This window comes from Schistocerca serialis, chromosome 4 (genome assembly GCF_023864345.2).
Source record: "Schistocerca serialis cubense isolate TAMUIC-IGC-003099 chromosome 4, iqSchSeri2.2, whole genome shotgun sequence".
In the NCBI taxonomy this organism is placed as follows: domain Eukaryota; kingdom Metazoa; phylum Arthropoda; class Insecta; order Orthoptera; family Acrididae; genus Schistocerca; species Schistocerca serialis.
Genome location: NC_064641.1, coordinates 666,616,030 through 666,638,379, shown reverse-complemented (window position 1 = coordinate 666,638,379; position 22,350 = coordinate 666,616,030). Strand labels below are relative to the sequence as shown.

Genomic DNA, 22,350 nt, shown 5'->3' with positions numbered 1-22,350 from the left:
ACCGGTCTCGCTGAACTTCGTTTCCATCTTCGGATCTTACTCACTTCACCTCAAGGAACTATGTACAAGGACGGGGTTCTTTGAAGTGTAGTGCGTAACATCCGAAGATGGAAACATAATTAGCCGAGACCGGTAAACTAAACAATTGCTCTATTAAACCAATCGTGACATTTTGAAGCTTGCTACTTCTAGTTTCATAACAATCTAGAAGGCCCCCTGCATTGAAAAACGGCAGGCGTATGTGGGAAAAAATAAACTTTCCTTGGGGCGAAAAGGTTTTTAGTGAGTTGCAATAGCTATCCACTAAAGTCAAAGCTATTCTTACTGAGGGCCTAAGACCACATATGTATTTGGTTGTTTTAGTGAAGTTCACATTTTGTTCATACACTCTCTCTGTATTGTAGAAGTAGTAGTGCAGTAGTGCACTGAGGTAACAAAGTTCATGAGATACCTCCTAATAAAGCGTCGGACCCCCTTTTACCTGGCCTAGTGCTGCAACTCGAGGTGGTATGGACTAAAGTTGTTGATAGTCCTCTAAAGAAGTGCTGAACCATGCTGTCTCTGTGGATGTGCACCAATTTCTGCACGAACAACCCTGTGGATGATGTCCTATAAATGTTCTATGGCATGCATGTCCGACGGTCTGGGAGACTAAATCATTTGCTTCAATTGCCCAGAATGTTCTTCAAAACAGTGGGGCATTGTCATCCACAAGAAATCCTCCATTGTTTGGGAAGACGAAGTCCATGAACGGCTGTAAATGGTCTCTTGAGTAGCCGAAAGTATCTATTTCCGGTCAATGGTAGGCTCAGTTGGACCAGAGGATTCAGTCCTTCCACTTAAATACAAACCACATTATTATGGAGCCACGACCAGCTTACACAGTGCCTTGTTGACAAACTGGCCCATGGGTTTGTGTGGTCTGCGCCACACTAACCCTATCATCAGCTCTTACCATTTAATCGGAGCTAATCTAACAAGGACAAGGTCTACTGTCCAACCGATATGGTCATGAGCTCAAGTGACGAGCTGCAGGCGATGTTGCACTGTTCGTAAAGGCACTCGTTTTTTCGTCTGTCGTGCCCTATTAATGCCAAATTTCGCCGCACTGTCCTAACGGATAAGTTCGTCATACGTCACACATTGATTTCCGCGGTTATTTCACACAGTGTTGCTTGTCTGATAGTACTGAACAACTCAAAGCATACGTAGCTGGTCCCGGTCGTTAAGTGAAGGTCGTTGGCCTTCACGTTGCCCGTGGTGAGAGGCAATAGCTGAAATCTGGTATTCGCGGCACATTCTTGACATTGTAGATCTCGGAATATTGACTCTCTAACGATTTCATAAATGGAATATCCCACGCGTCTAGCTCCAACTAATAATCCGCGTTCAAATTCTGTTAGTTCCCGTCGTGTGGCCATACGTCATACATTTATCGGAAATCACATGAATCATTTGAGTTGATAAGACAGCTCCGCCAATGCACTGCCCTTTTATAACTTGGGTACGCGATGCTACCGCCATTTGTATACAGTATGTGCATGAAGTTATTCCATGACCTTTGCCACCTCAGTGAAGATGTCAATTATTGATATATGGCGGGATCGTGCGGCATCTTGGTTATGGGTTTGATCTGAAGGAAGTTTCTGATGCTTAAGCGGTGAGTCACTGTTCAGAAATTTTTTTTAATGAGACAGGTTTGCAAATTAGTCCCGTTTGGTGAAAAAGCAAATTTTTATTTTGGGAGAGTAAAGTGACACCTCACATTAAGTGGTTAAGTGGACGAAGATAGTCTTCCCATAGAACTTTATATGCTGAAAGAATATAACTCCTCGAATATAAGGAACAAGTGATCAGTCAGGAGTAACGACTTCAGCTCACTAGTGCCTCTACTAGGTTTCCTACGATTTTTGAATAAAAAAACTAGTGCGAGAACGTAGACTGAGAGGAGCCAACTTCTGAAGATGGAGGGCAAAGCGACGGCGGCGAGTAGGATATATATTTGACTTTATTTTCTGACTGACAACGGCCTTGCCGCAGTGGTAACACCGGTTCCCGTCAGATCATCGATGTTAAGCGCTGTCGGGCTGGGCGAGCACTTGGATGGGTGACCATCCGGTCTGCCTAGCGCTGTTGGCAAGCGGGCTGCACTCAGCCCTTGTGAGGCCAACTGAGGAGCTACTTGCTTGAGAAGTAGCGGCTCCGGCCTCGTAAAATTTCATACGGCCGGGAGGAGCAGTGTGCTGACCACATGCCCCTCCATATCCGCATCCAGTGATGCCTGTGGGCTGAGGATGACACGGCGGCCTACCAAGGCCTATTCGGACGGAGTCGGAGCTATTTTCTTATTAGCCTAGATTCAATGGTAGTTAAAGGGGATACCGTGAAAGTCGGTTTCAGCCTATTACGAAGAAAATGATCACAAACGTTGGCATTTAGTTGTTGTATAGTCTTTGGAGTTTTCGCAGCTTTTTAAGAAATTAAAAAAAAACATTCTGCTGGTAATCTCTGGTATGTGTACATATTGCAAAGAAATGGCCTGAACTCCGCGGTAGGAATCACTTCTGAGTTCCGAAAGTGCTGCACGTAAAGGAATACATTGCACCAGCTAAAAGCTATTGGGAGTAAACCCGTTGACGAGAAGTGTGGATAGAGGACGCTATATCGCTGACTATTGTGCTGTGAGTGTCTATCATCTGTGAGCGGGCAGCAAATGAAAGAGATTCTCAAGAGTTTGTCAATCTTTTTACGTAAAGAAACAGAAAGAAATATCAAGAAGGATGACTGATAAACGCTATAGAAAGGTAAAAGTTTTAAAAAGTTTCATAATGAAGGATAATACAGAAACATTCACATACTCGTACACTTAATGGTTCGGAAGTAAGAATTTTCACACAGCTTTCAGGCTGTACGACCTTACATCTTTGGGTTTTAGTTTGAGTCTAAAGATCACAGATAAACTGTGAGATTCGTGGAGTACTAGTCTGAAAAACATTGTCAACCAAATAAGAGAAATGTAGACCAGCGAGGCACTAAGTCTAATAGAGTGCATGACAAGGAGAAATTTAAAACCTACCTCTCCAACACCTACCTCTCAAGCGCACAGTGATAACAGAGGGACGTTATACAATGTAAAGCTGCGCAAGTCGTCATACGGTAATGTGGTTGTGAAGCAGAAACGCGAAGGAACAACTACAGCTGACATAAGGCCAGACGTACCTCGCATAACTATGGACAGGGACCGACCTGTACTATGGATGGTGGTCGTAAAATGTCGCATCAACTCGGCGGACGGAGTCAATCGTTAACTCGGAAGTGCTACCAAGACTTCTGTTAGCACAACAGCTAACAGAACTTTTCATTCCATGACGCTAGATGTTCAGATAATTTGCAGGAGTGGCTGATGAGGTATGTTCCCAATTGAAATTGTCGGGGTTGACAATTTCTTACTTTATGTTGAACAGTAGGTCGTTGAATTTTTTACCACCGTTCTAAATCTTTGTCATGGAGGCAGAGTCTACATGAAAATTAGTACTGGTCTTATATAGTCATTGTGAAGATCACAGTTCAGCTAAAACTGATTTTTATTATCTATAAACAAACATCATTAATCAGTAAACCGTCGCGAAGTAAGTAAATTTCCATGTTTCTTAAAAAAGTTTCTGCTAGATGTACAATTTTCAACTGTACACAGTACTATTACTACTCTCTTCTACAGAACTAACAGTTTATTTACTTTAGGTGTGCACTCCTTGTGTATACCGGGTGGAGTCATTCCAGGTGTGGAAAGCGTCCTCCCAGATGCCATGTAGAGCACAGGGTGCAGCCAACTGCAGGTGGTTGCTCTCGTCGGTACCAATGATGTGCGTCACCTTGGATCAGAAGAGATTCTGTATAGTTTCGAGCGGCGAACAAAAGTGGTAAAGGCTGCCAGTCGTGCTTGCAAGATGAAAGCAGAGCTGAGCACTTGCAGCATAGTCGTCAAGGTCAATTGCGGACCTCTGGCGCAGAGGCCCCCCAGTGGAGGATCTGAATCAGAGGCTCAGACGGCTCTGCGACCATCTCGATCTGGGCCAAAGGGTGGTTGGGCTTCGGGTTCCGCTCAATACGTCAGATGTCCACTATACGCAGGAGGCGGCTACACGGGTGGCAGGGGGTGTGTGGGGTGGACTGGGCGGTTATTTAGGTTAGAGGGTCTCGCGAAAACACAAGAAGTGCTTCAGTCGCAAAGGGTTCAGGCTGAACACAGGAAGAACGTAGATACATGAACCATTGGTATAACCTTGTATTTTAATTCCACTCCTGAACCTTTCTTTTATTTCATCATTGCTTCCTCGTTGTACAGGTTGAAAGGCCAAAGGCTACAGCCTTGTCTTACACCCTTCTTAATACGAGCACTTCGTTCTTGATAGTCCACTCTTATTATTCCCTCTTGGTTGTTGTACATATTGTATATGACCCGTCTCTCCCTATAGCTTACCCCTAGTTTTTTCAGAATCTCGAACAGCTTGCACCATTTTATATTGTCGAACGCTTTTTCCAGGTCGACAAATCCTATGAAAGTGTCTTGATTTTTCTTTAGCGTTGCTTCCATTATTAGCCGTGACGTCAGAATTGCCTCTCTCGTCCCTTTACTTTTCCTAAAGCCAAACTGATCGTCACCTAGCGCATTCTCAATTTTCTTTTCCATTCTTCTGTATATTATTCTTGTAAGCAGCTTCGATGCATGAGCTGTTAAGCTGATTGTGCGATAATTCTCGCACTTGTCAGGTCTTGCCGTCTTCGGAATTGTGTGGATGATGCTTTTCCGAAAGGCAGATGGTATATCGCCAGACTCATATATTCTACACACCAACGTGAATAGTCGTTTTGTTGCCACTCCCCCCAATGATTTTAGAAATTCTGATGGAATGTTATCTATCCCTTCCGCCTTATTTGACCGTAAGTCCTCCAAAGCTCTTTTAATTTCCGATTTTAAAAGCTGATCCCCTATCTCTTCTAAATCGACTCCTGTTTCTTCTTCTATCACATCAGACAAATCTTCACCTTCATAGAGGCTTTCAATGTATTCTTTCCACCTATCTGCTCTTTCTCTCCATTTAGCATTGGAATTCCCGTTCCACTCTTAATGTTACCACCGTTGCTTTTAATGTCACCAAAGGTTGTTTCGACTTTCCTGTATGCTGAGTCTGTCCTTCCGACAATCATATCTTTTTCGATGTCTTCACATTTTTCCTGCAGCCATTTCGTCTTAGCTTCCCTGCACTTCCTATTTATTTCATTCCTCAGTGACTTATATTTCTGTATTCCTGATTTTCCCGGAACATGTTTGTACTTCCTCCTTTCATCAATCAACTGAAGTATTTCTTCTGTTACCCATGGTTTATTCGCAGCTACCTTCTTTGTACCTATGTTTTCCTTCCCAACTTCTGTGATGGCCCTTTTTAGAGATGTGCATTCCTCTTCAACTGTACTGCCTGCTGCGCTATTCCTTATTGCTGTATCTATAGCGTTAGAGAACTTCAAACGTAACTCGTCATTCCTTAGTACTTCCGTATCCCACTTCTTTGCGTATTGATTCTTCCTGACTAATGTCTTGAACTTCAGCCTACTCTTCATCACTACTACACTCCTGGAAATTGAAATAAGAACACCGTGAATTCATTGTCCCAGGAAGGGGAAACTTTATTGACACATTCCTGGGGTCAGATACATCACATGATCACACTGACAGAACCACAGGCACATAGACACAGGCAACAGAGCATGCACAATGTCGGCACTAGTACAGTGTATATCCACCTTTCGCAGCAATGCAGGCTGCTATTCTCCCATGGAGACGATCGTAGAGATGCTGGATGTAGTCCTGTGGAACGGCTTGCCATGCCATTTCCACCTGGCGCCTCAGTTGGACCAGCGTTCGTGCTGGACGTGCAGACCGCGTGAGACGACGCTTCATACAGTCCCAAACATGCTCAATGGGGGACAGATCCGGAGATCTTGCTGGCCAGGGTAGTTGACTTACACCTTCTAGAGCACGTTGGGTGGCACGGGATACATCCGGACGTGCATTGTCCTGTTGGAACAGCAAGTTCCCTTGCCGGTCTAGGAATGGTAGAACGATGGGTTCGATGACGGTTTGGATGTACCGTGCACTATTCAATGTCCCCTCGACGATCACCAGTGGTGTACGGCCAGTGTAGGAGATCGCTCCCCACACCATGATGCCAGGTGTTGGCCCTGTGTGCCTCGGTCGTATGCAGTCCTGATTGTGGCGCTCACCTGCACGGCGCCAAACACGCATACGACCATCATTGGCACCAAGGCAGAAGCGACTCTCATCGCTGAAGACGACACGTCTCCATTCGTCCCTCCATTCACGCCTGTCGCGACACCACTGGAGGCGGGCTGCACGATGTTGGGGCGTGATCGGAAGACGGCCTGACGGTGTGCGGGACCGTAGCCCAGCTTCATGGAGACGGTTGCGAATGGTCCTCGCCGATACCCCAGGAGCAACAGTGTCCCTTATTTGCTGGGAAGTGGCGGTGCGGTCCCCTACGGCACTGCGTAGGATCCTACGGTCTTGGCGTGCATCCGTGCGTCGTTGCGGTCCGGTCCCAGGTCGACGGGCACGTGCACCTTCCGCCGACCACTGGCGACAACATCGATGTACTGTGGAGATCTCACGCCCCACGTGTTGAGCAATTCGGCGGTACGTCCACCCGGCCTCCCGCATGCCCACTATACGCCCTCGCTCAAAGTCCGTCAACTGCACATACGGTTCACGTCCACGCTGTCGCGGCATGCTACCAGTGTTAAAGACTGCGATGGAGCTCCGTATGCTACGGCAAACTGGCTGACACTGACGGCGGCGGTGCACAAATGCTGCGCAGCTAGCGCCATTCGACGGCCAACACCGCGGTTCCTGGTGTGTCCGCTGAGCCGTGCATGTGATCATTGCTTGTACAGCCCTCTCGCAGTGTCCGGAGCAAGTATGGTGGGTCTGACACACCGGTGTCAATGTGTTCTTTTTTCCATTTCCAGGAGTGTATAGTGTGTCCAGTATCTGATTTCGGAATCTCTGTCTGACCATGATGTAATCTGATTGAAATCTTCCCGTATCTCCACGCCTTTTCCAAGTATACCTCCTCCTCTTGTGATTCTTGAACAGGGTATTTGCTATTACTAGCTGAAACTTGTTACAGAACTTAATTATTCTTTCTCCTCTTTCATTCCTTGTCCCGAGGCCATATTCTCCTGTAACCTTTTCTTCTACTCCTTCCCCTACAACTGCATTCCAGTCGCCCATGACTATTAGATTTTCGTCACGCTTTGCATACTGCGTTACCCTTTCAATATCCTCATACACTTTCTCTATCTGTTCATCTTCAGCTTGTGACGTCGGGATGTATACCTGAACTATCGTTGTCGGTGTTGGTCTGCTGTCGATTCTGATTAGAACAACCCGGTCACTGACTTGTTCACAGTAACACACCCTCTGCCCTACCTTCCTATTCATAACGAATCCTACACCTGTTATACCATTTTCTGCTGCTGTTGATATTACCTGATACTCATCTGACCAGAAATAATTGTCTTCCTTCCACTTCACTTCACTGACCCCTACTATATCTAGATTGAGCCTTTGCATTTCCCTTTTCAGATTTTCTAGTTTCCCTACCACGTTCAAGCTTCTGACATTCCACGCCCCCACTCGTAGAACGTTATCCTTTCGTTGATTATTCAATATTTTTCTCATGGTAACCTCCCCCTTGGCAGTCCCCTCCCGGAGATCCAAATGGGGGCTATTCCGGGATCTTTTGCCAATGGAGAGATCAACATGACACTTCTTCAATTACAGGCCACATGTCCTGTGGATACCCGTTACGTGTCTTTAATGTAGTGGTTTCCATTGCCTTCAGCATCCTCATGTCGTTGATCATTGCTGATTCTTCCGCCTTTAGGGGCAATTTCCCACCCCTAGGACAAGAGAGTGCCCTGAACCTCTACTGCTCCTCCGCCCTCTTTTGACAAGGCCGTTGGCAGAATGTGGCTGACTTCTTATGCCGGAAGTCTTCGGCCGCCAATGCTGATTATTTATCAAAATTTAGGCATTGGCGGGGATCGAACCCGGGACCGAAAAAATTTTGATTATGAATCAAGGACGCTACCCCTTTTTTTCATAAAATGTTATACATTCCAAATACATACTAAGTTATACATACATGAAGTTATTTAAACAAAACGGTTTGATTATTTCAATTACGCTGACGTTAAGGAAAGAACACAGAACATTGTGTTATTGACTAAATTACCAGAAAGAATTACTTTAAACATCAAGAAAAAAAAATTTTTAAAGGCATTCAAACTTCAACCTGAAGAAGTAAAATCTGCACTTTGAATTACATGAGCTGTAATCTTTACAGAAGCATAATTTCTTTATTATGGATATCAGCAAGTTCGTGGGATAATTTTAAATATAAAACAATTTAATAATCATATTAGGCAATTTCTGAAATACTTGAGAATGGCGGAAAGGAGATATATAATAAAGTTGACTAGCCTTCCAGCTACACTTTCTGGATATTAATTGAATCTTAAGTATCTGAAGTGATCTGATCTATATAATCAGACTTTCACTGCGAAACTGACTTACACATCGCAGTGCAAAAATGAACAGGGCATTGTGCCAGCCATTGAATGTTACATTTATCAGATAGAATCTCATGGTTTTAACCAATCGATAAGGACATTTCTATAAAAACTGTCTATTTCCAAATTTCTAGTATAAACCAATAATGCACCTTCAGTGTATTGTGTTTTGACACTATTAGACACACAATCTCAATGTCACATAAGTTCTGTACATTAGCTTATAAATTTCAAACACTACTCTCTGAAGTAGAAAAAGCACACAGCATAAATATAATGTAAAATCGTAAATAGTATCCTTAAGGTAACTACAATACATCATTGTCAACACAGCCTTCTTTTTTATATTAACCAATGCCCATTCTTTCAAATACAATTTTTAACATATTACCGAACTTTTTCTTGTGATTCAAATAGCTTCTAATTTTGTGGAACTCACACAGCATGTATACCTTGAACTCTATGATGCTGTCGGATCCTAATTTGTTAAGGACGTAGTTAATAAAATTTCCCAGCAACCAGTACACAGCGTAATTTTTTGCTTCTGGGAAATAGCGTGCTTCAGGCCTGTGTATCAGTGACAGCGATGTATACTCAGGGGATGTTCTTGTAATCAGAGCTATTTGCTCCCGGATCCACTTCCAACTATTCATGTGACCGCTGCAAGTATATCTATGAATTACTGTGTCAACTAGATGGCATTGTTGACATAAATTTGTTTCACAGAGTCCGATTGCGTGCAGTCTTTCATTGGCGCAAACTATGTTGTTAACTGTCTTGTACCATGACGTTTTTATATTAGACGTGAGCACATTAGAACTAATGTTCTTCCAAATCTCAGTCCACTCAATGTTTGGAAATTGTCTTTCTATTTTGTTCCTTCCTTCGCTTTTGTTTCGTTCCCGCATTATGGCTCTCGATGTTAAGTGTCGGGACTGCCTGAGTTCGACACTGACATAACTAAACTCAACATAGAAAATCCTCACGTGCTGTACGCGACTGTTGATATTCTGCACGTCAATCGGGGAAGCAGGCTTGGAGGTTTAATGATCTCGAAAAGTTGGCTGGTTATGCTTTCTCGCGAGTCTCTTATTACATTAACTTGCCTTTTGATAAAAAGAGCAGAGGCTTTATCCGTTATATCAGTTAATCCTAGTCCACCATTTTTAGGATCGAAAGTGGCTACTTTAGCAGGTACTCTGAACACTTCACCTCTCCACAAAAAGTTGGTGATTTTAGACATTATTCTCCTCGCTATCATTCTCGGTATTGGAAACAGCTGGGCAGTATAATAAGCCTTAGCAAGGATGCATGAGTTGATATACTGTGTTCTTTGAACTTGGTTCATATATCGAGTTAAATTCTCTACAATGGCTCCTTGCACTTTATCTGCTGCAACTTTCCAATTTAAAGCCGTCATTTTCATAGAGCATGCTGTCAAGGTGATCCCAAGTGTTTTATGTTGTTGGACTAATTTTGCCCACTCGACGTTTATGTTATCAAAACCTCTGAGATTTAACATCTTACTTTTTTTTCGTTTGCATTCGCTCCAGATGCTCTACAGTACGAATCAATCACTGTTGCTAGCGTGGTTACCTCGTCATTGTTCCTTATAATGACCCCTATATCGTCAGCATAGGCTCTTATAACGGTTTTATTTCCTGATAATGTTAAGCCTTTTAATCTAGCATGGACATGTCGGAGGAAAGGTTCCAGCGAAATGGCGAAGAGCGACATGGACAGAGGAATTCCTTGAGGAACACCTCGTTGTATTTGCATCGGCCTGGACTGTTGACAATTCACCGCTATTTTAGCATTTATTCCAGTTGCTATGTTCTTAATCAACTATATGACCCTATCGTTGAAACCTATTTTCTTCAATGTCTGTAGAAGATATTCATGATTTACTACATCGAACGCTTTATAAAAATCTAAAAACAATAAAGCACACTTTATGTTTGTTACCGAAGTTATAGCAATGATATCCCTGAATTCCGCTAGATTTTGAAAAATGGTTCTGCCTTGCGCGCAGTTCTGATGTTGACTAATAATTTTATCTGTAAGGCATGAAATTCTCTTGTTTATTATTCTAGCTATTAATTTATAATCAGAATTCAGCAGTGAAATTGGACGAAAATTATTTAAATCTTTTTTTCCATTATTTTTTGGCACCAGAACAATTTTACTCTCCTTAAACTCAGCCGGAATCATTTTACCCTGAATAACCTCATTTACAATGTCCGTGATTTTCGCACCTACTATTGGCCAGTAACGGATGTAAAACTCTGCTGGCAGACCATCCGGTCCTGGGAATTTTTTTGGTGGTGAGGCGCACAGAGTCTCATACACGTCTTCTTCACTGACAACCTCGAGAAAACTTTCGTTGTCATCTTCTGTCAGCTGTGGGGCTAGGATGTCAAGGAATTCTTCCAAGGAAGCATCACTACTTTGATGTACAGAATATAGCTCGCAATAGTAGCGGTAAATCTCGTTCATGATATCCTGCTGGGTTCTGAGAGTCGTACCGTGTTTTGTTCGAATTTCATCGATAAAAGTCCTTCTCCCGTGTTTCGCATGCTTCACTAAATGATATAGGGAAGTAATTTCATCTTCTGACACCGAATTTGCCTTCGATTTTATTTTCAACCCTTCCATTTGACTTCTCTTGATATTAAGTAACTTGGCTCTGACTTTTTTGATGTCTGCTATCCGAAGTGAGGAACCTGCTGAGACTTGATCATATAGATCTCTCAAAACGGAATAGTAATACTCTATAGTGCATTTCATTTCCCTTGCGCTCTGGGCACTGTATTGAATAAGAACTTTCTTCAACTTTGGCTTTGCCATTTTAACCCACCAGTCAATAGCAGTGGCATATCTACTACGGGCTCGCAGGCGTATTGCCCATGTTTCTTTAATCAGATTTTCTAAATCATGATTTACTAACAAGGAAGTGTTCAAATTCCACTGATTCTTGAATCGATGAACCGGCTGTCTTTTTAGATTTATGCAAGCTAAGACACTTGAATGGTCTAAAAAGTACGTAGGAATGGTTTCTACTTTTGTCACGGAAGTTTCAAGATTTTTAGAAATATATAGTCTATCAATCCTGCTACGTGATGTTGCCGTGACATAAGTGAACTCAACAGTGGAGGGGTATTTGATTTCCCATATATCTTTTAATTCTAAACCAGTAACTAGTAGTTTTAGTTCACTTGAGAAATTAAATATAGGTAACTGATCTTTTCGATTTAAAACACAATTAAAATCACCTCCTGATAATAACTGTCTTGGTGATTTCCTTAACAAGTATATCAGGTCATCTTTGAAGAAACGTGCCCTGTCAGCTCGATGAGAACTTCCTGAAGGGGCGTACAAGTTGATGATAGTCACATCATAGATATTTAGTCCTATTCCCCTTCCGGATTCCAGTCGTTCCACCTCGCTTACTGTAATCCCTTCCCTCACCAAAATACACTCCTGGAAATTGAAATAAGAACACCGTGAATTCATTGTCCCAGGAAGGGGAAACTTTATTGACACATTCCTGGGGTCAGATACATCACATGATCACACTGACAGAACCACAGGCACATAGACACAGGCAACAGAGCATGCACAATGTCGGCACTAGTACAGTGTATGTCCACCTTTCGCAGCAATGCAGGCTGCTATTCTCCCATGGAGACGATCGTAGAGATGCTGGATGTAGTCCTGTGGAACGGCTTGCCATGCCATTTCCACCTGGCGCCTCAGTTGGACCAGCGTTCGTGCTGGACGTGCAGACCGCGTGAGACGACGCTTCATCCAGTCCCAAACATGCTCAATGGGGGACAGATCCGGAGATCTTGCTGGCCAGGGTAGTTGACTTACACCTTCTAGAGCACGTTGGGTGGCACGGGATACATGCGGACGTGCATTGTCCTGTTGGAACAGCACGTTCCCTTGCCGGTCTAGGAATGGTAGAACGATGGGTTCGATGACGGTTTGGATGTACCGTGCACTACTCAGTGTCCCCTCGACGATCACCAGTGGTGTACGGCCAGTGTAGGAGATCGCTCCCCACACCATGATGCCGGGTGTTGGCCCTGTGTGCCTCGGTCGTATGCAGTCCTGATTGTGGCGCTCACCTGCACGGCGCCAAACACGCCTACGACCATCATTGGCACCAAGGCAGAAGCGACTCTCATCGCTGAAGACGACACGTCTCCATTCGTCCCTCCATTCACGCCTGTCGCGACACCACTGGAGGCGGGCTGCACGATGTTGGGGCGTGATCGGAAGACGGCCTAACGGTGTGCGGGACCGTAGCCCAGCTTCATGGAGACGGTTGCGAATGGTCCTCGCCGATACCCCAGGAGCAACAGTGTCCCTAATTTGCTGGGAAGTGGCGGTGCGGTCCCCTACGGCACTGCGTAGGATCCTACGGTCTTGGCGTGCATCCGTGCGTCGCTGCGGTCCGGTCCCAGGTCGACGGGCACGTGCACCTTCCGCCAACCACTCGCGACAACATCGATGTACTGTGGAGACCTCACGCCCCACGTGTTGAGCAATTCGGCGGTACGTCCACCCGGCCTCCCGCATGCCCACTATACGCCCTCGCTCAAAGTCCGTCAACTGCACATACGGTTCACGTCCACGCTGTCGCGGCATGCTACCAGTGTTAAAGACTGCGATGGAGCTCCGTATGCCACGGCAAACTGGCTGACACTGACGGCGGCGGTGCACAAATGCTGCGCAGCTAGCGCCATTCGACGGCCAACACCGCGGTTCCTGGTGTGTCCGCTGTGCCGTGCGTGTGATCATTGCTTGTACAGCCCTCTCGCAGTGTCCGGAGCAAGTATGGTGGGTCTGACACACCGGTGTCAATGTGTTCTTTTTTCCATTTCCAGGAGTGTAGCTGTTCCAGCACTTGTTTCGGGAGACACATTTATGTAACTGACAAAGTCGGGAATTACCAACTCCGAAACTAGAACTTCTTGTAATAGGGCAATATCAGTCGCGGATTCGTACAAAAATTCCTTAAGGGCCGATAATTTCAAACCGGTCATGATTTTATTTATGTTTATAGTGGTGACAGAATAAGATTGCGTCATTGTGTTTTCACTATGTAGTTGTTTTGATGAACTAATTTAGTTTCCTTTGGTTCAGGGTTCAGCTAAGCTGTAACAGTTTTCTCGGAAGGCTGAACATGGAATAACACTTCCATCTGTTTATTAGTTACTGTCCCGTTTTTTTCTGCTTCTGATGTTTTCTCTTGTAACGCAAGCAGAATGATTTCCTGGTAAACTTTCTGATTTTTCCTCCAGTGATTCGTGTACGACCGTTTCGGACTGAACATTCTTTGGGCTTGGGTCACCCCTACCGGATTTTCCCTTCCCTTGGCTACGAGCTACATTCTCATTTGCTTGCGTCGGTATTTCACTTCGCGGCTTATCTGGAGCAGCAGCACACGCTTTCGCAATTTCGGTTGCCGGCGCCTGCCCTGAGGTGTTGACCGTGTTTTCAATTTGGCCACCACTTCCTCGTTCTTTATTAATTTCACTCACTTTCTGATCGAGGGAAACAAATGGAGACTGCAGTTTTGAAACCTCTCCCTGAATTTGTTCATTATCAGATAGATTCTGATCTTTGCAATCGGCTACTGCACCTGTTGTTTCTTGCAAATTAATGCTTCCATTTTCTGGTACCGTATGTGTATTACCTTTCTGTTCATTAGTTTCCATTCACATTTTGCCTTCAGGCTCCTCTGCCTCCTCATCGCACTGTTTTTGCTTGCGAAGTGAGGGAGTGGGACAAGACAGCTCGTCCTCTGAACAACTATCAGTTATCTCCAAAGGTCGTTTTTTCGGTTGCATTTCAATTTCACGAGTAGTGGCAACAGGGTTTCCTTTTGTTGTTAACGGGGGAAATTGACTGTTATCGTGAAGGGACATATCAGTTTGGCCTGCTGCGTTAACATCCTCAACCAGTTGTTCCGGGCTATTCTTTGGTAACAGATCATTTAAGGTAAGCTTCTGACGCTGTATCAAATTACTTTTAAGAACAACAGTTCGCCGCGGACATTCCTGTCTGAAGTGGCCGGTTTCGTTACATATATGACATGTAGCTTCCTGACCTGTGTAAACAATTTGTGCCTTATACCCACAAACAGTTATGTGGGACGGAATATTCGTCTTAACGTCCATCTCTACACTGCGGACCCCGTTAAAACACTGCAGTTTAAAGCGAGGCGACCATCTTTCATTTGCAATTGATTTAACGTCTCCGTAGTTTGAAAGAGCTTCCTTAATCTTATCATTTTCAATTTCAATGGGAAGATTCAAGACACGAACGGTTTTGTAATGAATGTCCGCTCTATAGATGGAAACCTTACTTTTATAACCATTTCTATGCACAAAATCTACTTCATAGCCCCACTTTCGTAACACTTTATCAACAGTCAAAGCACTGATTAACTTGACAAAAACACAGTATTTTTCCTGATCCAGTTGCCAGGTATGAACGGTTTCAGAATTTAGTCCAATTACCTGTGTAATCCAGTCATCTATTTCCAGGGATGTCGGCTGAACAGGACGGGATTCCTTGTCAAACGCAAATACCAGAGTATTCTTCCTGAGGTTTGTAGCCATGGTTAATTCAGCGAAGCAATTTCGGTTAAACAACCGAAATTCCACGTAGCAGCAGCAAGACTAGAAAGAGCGATCAGATCACAAGGAACAGGAACGAACACGGAGATTAACGGGCGGACAGCACTCGGCGAAGCACAAGTACAGCGATGTAATCACTGAAGTGCAGCGCAACAGTTAACAGCGGCCACTCGCGAGCGCGGCTGAAACGGAACTACATAGACCACGGGTCTTAACCTCTTAGCAGCAAATAATGCTCAGGTAATAACGAGCATCAAATCCGATATATGTATTAGTGAACACAGGGTTATCGTAGCGAGACTGAATATTGTAATCCCCAAATCATTGAAAAATAAGCGAAAAATATACCTATTCAGAAAAGCAGATAAAAATTCACATGACGCATTCCTGAGAGACAATCTCCACTCATTCCAAATTAATAATATAAGTGTAGACCATATGTTGCTTAAAATCAAAGAAATAGTATCGGCAGCAATTGAGAGTTTTACACCAAATAAACTAACAAACGACGGAGCTGTTCCTCCCTGGTACACAAAACGGGTTAGAACACTGTTGCACAAACAACGAAACAAACATGCCAAATTCAAACAGACCCAAAATCCCAAAGATTGGCGATCCTTTACACAATATCGAAATTAAGCGCGGAGTTCAGTGCGAGACGCCTGCAACAGTTTTCACAACGAAACTTTGTCTCGAAACGTGGCAGAAAATCCAAAGAGATTCTGGTCGTATGTGAAGTATGTTAGCGGCAAGAAACAATCAATGCCTTCGCTGCGCGATAACAATGGAGACACTATCGAAGACAGTGCTGCCAAAGCAGAGTTACTGAACACAGCCTTCCGAGATGCCTTCACAAAAGAGGACGAAGTAAATATTCCAGAATTCGAATCGAGAACAGCTGCCAACATGAGTAACGTAGAAGCAAATATATTCGGAATCTACATCTACATCTACATTGATACTCCGCAAGCCACCCAACGGTGTGTGGCGGAGGGCACTTTATGTGCCACTGTCATTACCTCCCTTTCCTGTTCCAGTCGCGTATGGTTCGCGGGAAGAACGACTGTCTGAAAGCCTCCGTGCGCGCTCTAATCTCTCTAATTTTACATTCGTGATCTCCTCGGGAAGTATAAGTAGGGGGAAGCAATATATTCGATACCTCATCCAGAAACGCACCCTCTCGAAACCTGGCGAGCAAGCTACACCGCGATGCAGAGCGCCTCTCTTGCAGAGTCTGCCACTTGAGTTTATTAAACATCTCCGTAACGCTATCACGGTTACCAAATAACCCAGTGACGAAACGCGCCGCTCTTCTTTGGATCTTCTCTATCTCCTCCGTCAACCCGACCTGGTACGGATCCCACACTGATGAGCAATACTCAAGTATAGGTCGAACGAGTGTTTTGTAAGCCACCTCCTTTGTTGATGGACTACATTTTCTAAGCACTCTCCCAATGAATCTCAACGTGGTACCCGCCTTACCAACAATTAGTTTTATATGATCATTCCACTTCAAATCGTTCCGTACGCATACTCCCAGATATTTTACAGAAGTAACTGCTACCAGTGTTTGTTCCGCTATCATATAATCATACAATAAAGGATCCTTCTTCCTATGTATTCGCAATACATTACATTTGTCTATGTTAAGGGTCAGTTGCCACTCCCTGCACCAAGTGCCTATCCGCTGCAGATCTTCCTGTATTTCGCTACAATTTTCTAATGCAGCAACTTCTCTGTATACTACAGCATCATCCGCGAAAAGCCGCATGGAACTTCCGACACTATCTACTAAGTCATTTATATATATTGTGAAAAGCAATGGTCCCATAACACTCCCCTGTGGCACGCCAGAGGTTACTTTAACGTCTGTAGACGTCTCTCCATTGATAACAACATGCTGTGTTCTGTTTGCTAAAAACTCTTCAATCCAGCCACACAGCTGGTCTGATATTCCGTAGGCTCTTACTTTGTTTATCAGGCGACAGTGCGGAACTGTATCGAACGCCTTCCGGAAGTCAAGAAAAATAGCATCTACCTGGGAGCCTGTATCTAATATTTTCTGGGTCTCATGAACAAATAAGGCGAGTTGGGTCTCACACGATCGCTGTTTCCGGAATCCATGTTGATTCCTACATAGTAGATTCTGGGTTTCCAGAAATGACATGATACGCGAGCAAAAAACATGTTCTAAAATTCTACAAGAGATCGACGTAAGAGATATAGGTCTATAGTTTTGCGCATCTGCTCGACGACCCTTCTTGAAGACTGGGACTATCTGTGCTCTTTTCCAATCATTTGGAACCCTCCGTTCCTCTAGAGACTTGCGGTACACGGCTGTTAGAAGGGGGGCAAGTTCTTTCGCGTACTCTGTGTAGAATCGAATTGGTATCCCGTCAGGTCCAGTGGACTTTCCTCTATTGAGTGATTCCAGTTGCTTTTCTATTCCTTGGATACTTATTTCGATGTCAGCCATTTTTTCGTTTGTGCGAGGATTTAGAGAAGGAACTGCAGTGCGGTCTTCCTCTGTGAAACAGCTTTGGAAAAAGGTGTTTAGTATTTCAGCTTTACGAGTGTCATCCTCTGTTTCAATGCCATCATCATCCCGTAGTGTCTGGATATGCTGTTTCGAGCCACTTACTGATTTAACGTAAGACCAGAACTTCCTAGGATTTTCTGTCAAGTCGGTACATAGAATTTTACTTTCGAATTCAATGAACGCTTCACGCATAGCCCTCCTTACGCTAACTTTGACATCGTTTAGCTTCTGTTTGTCTGAGAGGTTTTGGCTGCGTTTAAACTTGGAGTGGAGCTCCCTTTGCTTTCGCAGTAGTTTCCTAACTTTGTTGTTGTACCACGGTGGGTTTTTCCCGTCCCTCACAGTTTTACTCGGCACGTACCTGTCTAAAACGCATTTTACGATTGCCTTGAACTTTTTCCATAAACACTCAACATTGTCAGTGTCGGAACAGAAATTTTCGTTTTGATCTGTTAGGTAGTCTGAAATCTGCCTTCTATTACTCTTGCTAAACAGATAAACCTTCCTCCCTTTTTTTATATTCCTATTAACTTCCAAATTCAGGGATGCTGCAACGGCCTTATGATCACTGATTCCCTGTTCTGTACATACAGATTCGAAAAGTTCGGGTCTGTTTGTTATCAGTAGGTCCAATATGTTATCTCCACGAGTCGGTTCTCTGTTTAATTGCTCAAGGTAATTTTCGGATAGTGCACTCAGTATAATGTCACTCGATGCTCTGTCCCTACCACCCGTCCTAAACATCTGAGTGTCCCAGTCTATATCTGGTAAATTGAAATCTCCACCTAAGACTATAACATGCTGAGAAAATTTATGTGAAATGTATTCCAAATTTTCTCTCAGTTGTTCTGCCACTAATGCTGCTGAGTCGGGAGGTCGGTAAAAGGGGCCAATTATTAACCTAGTTCGGTTGTTTAGTGTAACCTCCACCCATAATAATTCACAGGAACTATCCACTTCTACTTCACTACAGGATAAACTACTACTAACAGCGATGAACACTCCACCACCGGTTGCATGCAATCTATCCTTTCTAAACACCGTCTGTACCTTTGTAAAAATTTCGGCAGAATTTATCTCTGGCTTAAGCCAGCTTTCTGTACCTATAACGATTTCAGCTTCGATGCTTTCTATCAGCGCTTGAAGTTCCGGTACTTTACCAACGCAGCTTCGACAGTTGACAATTACAATACCGATTGCTGCTTGGTCCCCGCATGTCCTGACTTTGCCCCGCACCCGTTGAGGCTGTTGCCCTTTCTGTACTTGCCCAAGGCCATCTAACCTAAAAAACCGCCCAGCCCACGCCACACAACCCCTGCTACCCGTGTAGCCGCTTGTTGCGTGTAGTGGACTCCTGACCTATCCAGCGGAACCCGAAACCCCACCACCCTATGGCGCAAGTCGAGGAATCTGCAGCCCACACGATCGCAGAACCGTCTCAGCCTCTGATTCAGACCCTCCACTCGGCTCTGTACCAAAGGTCCGCAGTCAGTCCTGTCGACGATGCTGCAGATGGTGAGCTCTGCTTTCATCCCGCTAGCGAGACTGGCAGCCTTCACCAAATCAGATAGCCGCCGGAAGCCAGAGAGGATTTCCTCCGATCCATAGCGACACACATCATTGGTGCCGACATGAGCGACCACCTGCAGATGGGTGCACCCTGTACCCTTCATGGCATCCGGAAGGACCCTTTCCACATCTGGAATGACTCCCCCCGGTATGCACACGGAGTGCACATTGGTTTTCTTCCCCTCTCTTGCTGCCATTTCCCTAAGGGGCCCCATTACGCGCCTGGTTAAGAAACTCAAATCACCTAATAAAAGCATGTCTTCTGGCCCAGACTGTATACCATTTAGGTTCCTTTCCGAGTATGCTGAAGCATTAGCTCCATACATAACAATCATATATAACCGTTCGCTTGACGATAGATCCATACCCAAAGACTGGAAAATTGCACAGGTCACACCAATATTCAAGAAAGGTAGTACGAGTAATCCACTAAATTACAGGCCCATATCGTTCACGTCGATATGCAGCAGGATTTTAGAACATTATGAATTACCTCGAAGGAAATGGTTTATTGACACACAGTCAATATGAGTTTAGATAACATCGTTCCTGTGAAACACAACTAGCTCTTTATTCACATGAAATGCTGAGTGCTACTGACAAGGGATATCATATCGATTCCGTATTCCTGGATTCCCGGAAGGCTTTTGACACTGTACCACATAAGCGGCTCATAGTGGAATTACGTGCTTATGGAATATCGTCTCAGTTATGTGACTGGATTTGCGATTTCCTGTCAGAGAGGTCACAGTTTGTTCTAATTGACGGAAAGTCATCGAGTAAAACAGAAGTGAATTCAGGCGTTCCCAAAGGTAGTGTTATAAGCCTCTTACCGTTCCTTATCTATGTAAACGGTTTGGGAGACAATCTGAGCAGCCGTCTTTGGCTGTTTGCAGATGACGCTGTCGTTTATCGGCTATTAAAGTCATCAGAAGATCAAAACAAACTGCAAAACGATTTAGAAAAAATATCTGAATGGTGCGAAAAGTGGCCGTTGACCATAGATAACGAAAAGTGTGAGGTTATCCACACGAGTGCTAAAAGGAACTCTTTAAATTTCTGTTACACGATAAATCAGTCTAATCTAAATGCCATAAATTCAACTTAATACCTAGGTATTACAATTACTAACAACTTAAATAGGAAAGAACACATAGAAAATATTGTGGGGAAGGCTAACCAAAGGCTTAGTTTTATTGGCAGGGCACTCAGAAAATGTAACAGGTCTACTAAGGAGACTGCCTACACTACGGTTGTCCGTCTTCTTTTAGAATACTGCTGCGTGGTGTGGGATCTTTACCAGATAGGACTGACGGAGTGCATCGAAAAAGTTCAAAGAAAGGCAGCACGTTTTGTATTCTCGTGACATATGGGAGAGAGTGTCACAGAAATGATATAGGATTTGGGCTGGAAATCATTAAAAGAAAGGCGTTTTTCGTTGCGATGGAATATTCTCAAGAAATTCCAATCGCCAACTTTCTCCCGCGAATGCGAAAATATTTTTTTGACACCGACCTACATAGGGAGGAATGATCACCACGATAAAATAAGGGAAATCAGGGCTCTTACGGAAAGATATATGGGTTCATTCTTTCCGCGCGCTATTTGAATAACAGAGAATTGTGAAGGTGGTTCGATGAACCCTCTGCCAGGCACTTAAATGTGATTTGCAGAGTATCCATGTAGATGTAGAAAGTAGACTACTTTTCGTGTCGAACGACCACTCACTTCAGATACTGGTCGAATAGTAAAAATGGCAGCATTTGAACAAGATGCTGTACGTAGGCTTTCCACGATAGTTTACTATCTATCTGAACACTTAGAAATTTTAACTGTTCCGTTTCACTAATCATATGCTCATGTTATGAAATTAAAACGTCAGTTTTTTTTTAAATTGTGTGTTAGAAACTGTAAAAACAGTCTTGCTGTGATTTAGCATTAGTTTATGAACTGCACTATTTGAAACCGAGCCTATGTTGCACACAACATATTTTACAACCGAGATAGTATCATCAGCAAATTGAAATATTTTAGAATTACCCATAATACTAGAAGGCATATCATTTATATAAATAAGGAACAGGAGTGCACATAGCACTGATCCCTGGGGCACCCCCATTTGACTGTACCCCACTTAGATCACACATCACAGCCACTCTCAACACTGTGAATAGTGACTTTTGTTGTCTGTTACTAAAGTAAGGGGTGAGCCAATTAGAAGCTATTCCCTGTATTCCTCAATGCTCCAACTTCTGGAGCAATATTTTGTGATCAACACAATCAAAAGCCTTAGTTAAATCAAAAAATGTGCCTAGCTTTCGAAACCTTTTGCTTAACCCATTCAGTACCTCACAGAGAAAAGAGAATATAGCATTTTAAGTCATTAAACGACTTCTAAAGCCGAACTGTACATCTGATAGCAAATCGTGTGATTTAATATGATCAATTATCCTTAGATACACAGGCTTTTCAGTCACTTTAGCAAACACTAATGGCATAGAAATAGTTCTAAAATTGTCTACATTATCCCTTTCCCCCTTTTTATAAAGCGGCTTCACTACTGAGTACTTTAATCGTTCAGGAAATTGACCACTCCCAAAGGAAAAATTACAAATATTCTTAGTACAGGGCTAGCATGTGCAGCACAGTACTTTAATACTCTGCTAGGCACTCCATCATATCCATGAGAGTCCTTAGTCTTCAGTGATTTAATTAGAGACTCAATCTCCCCCTCGCCTGTATCACAGAGGAGTATTTCAGACATCAATCTCGGAAAGGCACTTGCCAAAACAGTTATATCATTCACTGTAGAAACTAATTTTTTATTTAATTCATCAACGATGCTCAGAAAATGATAGTTAAATTGTGTACATATACCTGATTTATCAGTAACACAAATAATTTTGCTGGAACTGACTTTATATTGTCGACCTTGTGCTG

At 43.7% G+C, this 22,350-nt stretch overlaps 1 pseudogene; it reads left to right on the top strand.

The window, feature by feature from the left end:
* The first annotated feature begins 2,021 nt into the window (after positions 1-2,021).
* On the top strand, positions 2,022-2,139 carry LOC126475669 (5S ribosomal RNA; annotated as a pseudogene).
* Positions 2,140-22,350: the final 20,211 nt, after the last annotated feature.